Here is a 4,981-nt window from a genome sequence, read left to right as displayed (position 1 = left end):
TTAACACAGCTACATTGTATTCCATAGTATGGCTATACCAAATGTATTGAATCACCTTATTAAGTTGTTTGCAATCTCTTTAGGCAGTAAATATCCCTGCCCACACATGTCCAGCACTTGCGTGATTATGAAGTAGAGTTGCATTAAAAGACATTTGAGTAAGCTCTTCTAAAGAAAATTTAAAATTGTCACAAATTCGGGAAAAGATAGATTGTTTTGTGGCCATGAAAACAAGGAGCCACCGGAACACAGATAAGCCAACGGATCCGTGTTAACCCCACCCTTCTAAAAGTCAGCCTGTCAGGGACTGCACTCACTCCAATAAACATGCCTCTTCATCCTAAGCAACAACAGCCTCACCCCAGTAACCAAGCTTCTGCACACAATGTCAACACCTCTGAAAACTGGCCAACTCTGAACTTCAGACTTCCAAAATAATCCATATAAGAATAGTAGTCAATTCTATGCAGAATATGCCATTATAACTCTATAGGATACGTTGTTCTTTGAGGGGAACTGAGGGGACTTCAGGGTAAATTTGTGATTTTTGCTTAGATTTTGACTTTAAAATCTAGTCTCATCATAATTTTTGATTCCAGTTCATCTGTAGTCCATTTTTTAGAAGCAGAATTGCTGAGTAATAAGACATGAGTACTTTGAAATTTGGTAGATGCCATCCTCCAAAGAGATTTGCCAGTTTACCTATCCATAATCAGTGACGTGCTACTTATTTCTCTGTCCCTTAACTGAAACAACTTGAAACATCTTTTGCAATTCGACAAAGTGGAAGAATGTTTTCTTTAGATTTTCATTTCACACTTTCCAGATTTAATAAGCTTGAGTCTCTGATCTTATATACACACACGTGTATGTATATACAATGTATACACTCATATGCATATATATGCTAATTTGCATTTTGTGTGATTTAGCGGTTTATAGCCTGTAGACTAGTGATGTTTGAAAATCATGCTCAAAGATGGTCATTTCTCTCAATTGTAGTAATGTACATGAAGAAACTGAAAAAGTTGCAGTAATCCATTTTTCACTAAAATTGGCTCACTAAGAAATATGCTGTTTGGCCAGTTCATTTCAAATATTCAGAAAAACAACTTGTTCTTGTTCGAGGAAAAAATCTAGATTGTTTTAAGATACAAAGGAGGAGAAAAATCTTTGATAGTACTAAGGTTGAGGTAGCTCTCTGCTCCCACTTGTGTTAAACCTACACAAGTTAAAGTGGTTTTCTATTTTTAAAGAGCAGAGATTGCAGCTGTTCTAAAGCACAGCCCTCTCAGCAGGTACCTGGGGAAGATAATTGGCAGGTACCACTGAAGGTCGATGCGATGCACTGAGCACTGCCCACTCTGAAAGACCTAACGAGGCCTGGGCTTGGGAAACCTGCAGGAGGTTCGGCTCACAAGTGGCCATTTGGGAGTGTTTCTACCAATGGCCAGCAGCTATGTTCCTTCCTTATTTGGGAAGGTTTGTAAAATAACACCAATAAATTTCTTTGTGTAGTTCTTGGTATTACTAAGTACTTTTGTGTGTATTATTCCTATTGCCATACCTTAGGCTATAGAAGTGTGCCTGTTTCTGGAATGGAAACTAGCTTTAAATTAGCCCAAATAAATAAAAATGAAGACGGCAACCCTGGCCATTATCCTGGGGGTTAGTTTTATTATCATCCCCCTTTCATCAGAAAGGGGACACTTGAGGGACAGGTCAAAAAAGTATGCCAGCTTGAGAAAACGAGATGGAAACAGATCTTCTGACGTGGAACCCTGTTTCCTTTCACCATAATAAACCGAAAACTATATACATAAATGTCAAAAATATTCCCTCCTCAGCATGTACTAGGAATCCTTTTTCTATATTGATGTGATTTCCAAATATAAAAATTAGTGGCAGAAGAAGAAGCACAGACCGTTACTGTAAAACTATAGAAAACTCGAATTTATTTTGAAAGCTTCCCAAACTAATGCGGTATCTGACAAACAGCACAGCACAGTAGTCTTGGTTCCGATTGCAGAGCTCAGGAAAGCTGTCTAAAATGGTCTATTTTACACTTAGGTGTATATAAAAATTGTTTTAAGATTTATTTTTATTGTCTGCAATTAGCTTGTATATGCTGCTGCCTTGTCTTCTGCCTCGGGAAGTGAGCTGTTTATTTCTCTTTCTTCCAAGAAAACACACATTGCAGTGCACCTTGACTAAGAGCTCAGTGATACAGTGTCTTTGTCGTATTATGCAAGTCCTATTTTTAACTCCTACAGTAAAACTGTCATACTAATAATGTCCTTATACCAAAAATTAGTTTTGATCCTTGAAAGGTAAAAATTTACGTTCTCTGTGCATGTCAGTGTTCTTGGCAATCTAATTGAGCAATTTTTCCCCCAGACCATCATTATAAATTTGACAAATTTGGCAGACCTATAGGAACTATTGAGCTGCAAATCTGCATTGTGCTTGTAAATTCTAAGATTCTGTGCTTACCACTGATTTCAATTTTCCGTTAAGGAGAGCTCGGAAAGAACAGGCAATGCATTTGAAGAAATCACAGATGAAGTAGATTCTTTTTTGGAGATGGCATCTCTCTCTGTCGCCCAGGCTTGCGTGTAGTGGCACTATCTTGGCTCACTGCAACCTCAGCCTCCCAGGTTCAAGAGATTCTCCTGCCTCAGCCTCCCGAGTAGCTGGGACTACAGGCGTGTGCCACCATGCCCAGCTAATTTTTGTATTTTTAGTAGAGATGGGGTTTCACCATGTTGCCCAGGACGGTCTCGATTTTTTGACCTCGTGATCTACCCACTTCGGCCTCCCAAAGTGCTGAGATTACAGGCGTGAGCCACCACACCCAGTCACGAAGTAGATTCTTTTTTTTTTCTTTTTTTTTTGAGACAGTCTAGCTCTGTTGCCCAGGCTGGAGTGCAGTGGCGAGATCTCAGTTCACTGCAAGCTCCGCCTCCCGGGCTCACGCCATTTTACTGCCTCAGCCTCCCGAGTAGCTGGGACTGCAGGCGCCCGCCACCACACCCGGCTACGCCTGTAATCCCAGCATTGCGGGAGGCCAAGGCGGGAGGATCATGAGGTCAGGAGATAGAGACCATCCTGGCTAATACGGTGAAACCCTGTCTCTACTAAAAAACACGAAGTAGATTCTTAAACAAAGAAGGACAACCCCAGAGATTAGTGGCTCAGCTTACTTTCTTTTTCTAGTAGGTAATGATCCAATTCTTAAACACAAGAGTCTTCATGTTTGCTTTATAGTTGCAAGGAGCTAGAGACCTCAGCAGTTTTCTGTCAATGCTGTGTTGACTGCGCGGTCAGTTCTAGTGTCATGTTGCCGTTCTTAATTATTAAGAATACCTTCCTTTTCTTAATTTCTCATTTTGATTGTACCTCGTATTTTGTGTGTATATAACTGTATTCATTTTTACATGGATGTTAACTGAATTTTTACCATGGACCAAACATTGTCATTCATTCAACAAATATTTTCTGATTGTCTACTATGAACCACAACCAGGTTAAGTGTTGTGGATTTAACGACGGGCAAAATAGATATTCATGGAGTTTACAGTAGCATGAGGGAGAGATGTATTAATCAAATTACCATCCTCCCTCTCAAATATATAGTTCCAATCCGTGATAAGTGTTCTGAAAGAAAAGAATGAGGTGACCTGAGAGAATGGGGATTGATTTGCAGGCAACTCAGGGATGGTTTTCCTGGGCAGTGTTGTTGCTTTCATATGCGTTATTCACTAAGTCTTCACAGCAAGTCTTTGGTACAGGTGTTAACCATCTGCGCTTTGCGGATAAGGAAGTGGAAACATGGAAGAGGTTAAAGTGCTCTTTGTACTATGCCTCAGATGCTTATGCAACAAATATGAATGAAAGGGAAGTGCTCATTTGTCAGTATACACATGGAGTTAAGCCTCTTTAAGATCATTCTATCCTTCATTTGCCCCTTCTAGGAATTTTATTTGTGTCAAGCCGTCCCTAAGAAGATAAGCTACTATTATAGCTTTGAAATGATGTGGAAATAGTTTTAAAGTGTGGCAAAGTGAACTGCCCACAAGTACGACACACTTGTAATTAAATGATACAGTTATTGTCTTAGTCCCTGTGGGCTGCTGTGACAAAATACCATAGACAGGGTCACTTATGAAAACTAAAAATATATTTCTCACAGTTCTGGAGGCTGGGAAGCCCAAGATCCAGGCACCGGCATATCCAGTGTCTGGTGTGGACCTGCTTCCTGGTTCACAGATGGTGCCCTTTCGCGTGTCTCCACACAGTGGAAGGAGAAGGCAGGTCTCTGGGGTCCCTTTTAGTTTTTATCTTATTAATGTTTTTAACCAACAAGAATGATCCTGAGAGGGGTCCCTTTTTATTAGGGCACTCATCCTAATCATGAAGGCTCTGCCTGCAGGACCTAATCACCTCCCAAAAGGCCTCACCTCCTAATACCATCACCTTGGGGGTTAGGATTCTGAAATATAAATTTGGGAGGGATGCAAACATTCAGACAGTAGCAGTTATCCTCCATTATCTGTATGTAATTCTTCAGCTTCCTGCTGCACATTTTAATGTGCAGCTTGACTTTGGACGCCACTCCTCCCAAGCTTAGAACAGAGCTGCATTCAGTCCACAGGTGTTAGAATGGCAGCACCAGCAGTACCTAAGACTTTGTTAGAAGTAGAATTAGAAATAACAGTTCTTGGGCACTGCACTAGGCCTGCTAAATCAGAATCACTGAGGGCAGGGCCCAGCAATCTGCGTTTTAACAGTCTCTCCAGGTGATTCTCATGCATGATAAATTTTAACCAGCACTGCCCTTCAGAATGTGGACTGATGTTAATACTGGCCTAAAGGTAAATCTGCAACCATATGATATTTACAAATGAGTCGATGCATGTAGAGCAATGAATAAATATTAGCTATTATTCTCAATACATGGAATATTAAAATTGGAAGGAAA

The sequence above is a fragment of the Mandrillus leucophaeus genome, unplaced genomic scaffold (assembly GCF_000951045.1).
Source record: "Mandrillus leucophaeus isolate KB7577 unplaced genomic scaffold, Mleu.le_1.0 Scaffold329, whole genome shotgun sequence".
NCBI classification, from domain to species: Eukaryota; Metazoa; Chordata; class Mammalia; order Primates; family Cercopithecidae; genus Mandrillus; species Mandrillus leucophaeus.
Note: the sequence above shows the minus strand (reverse complement) of the source record.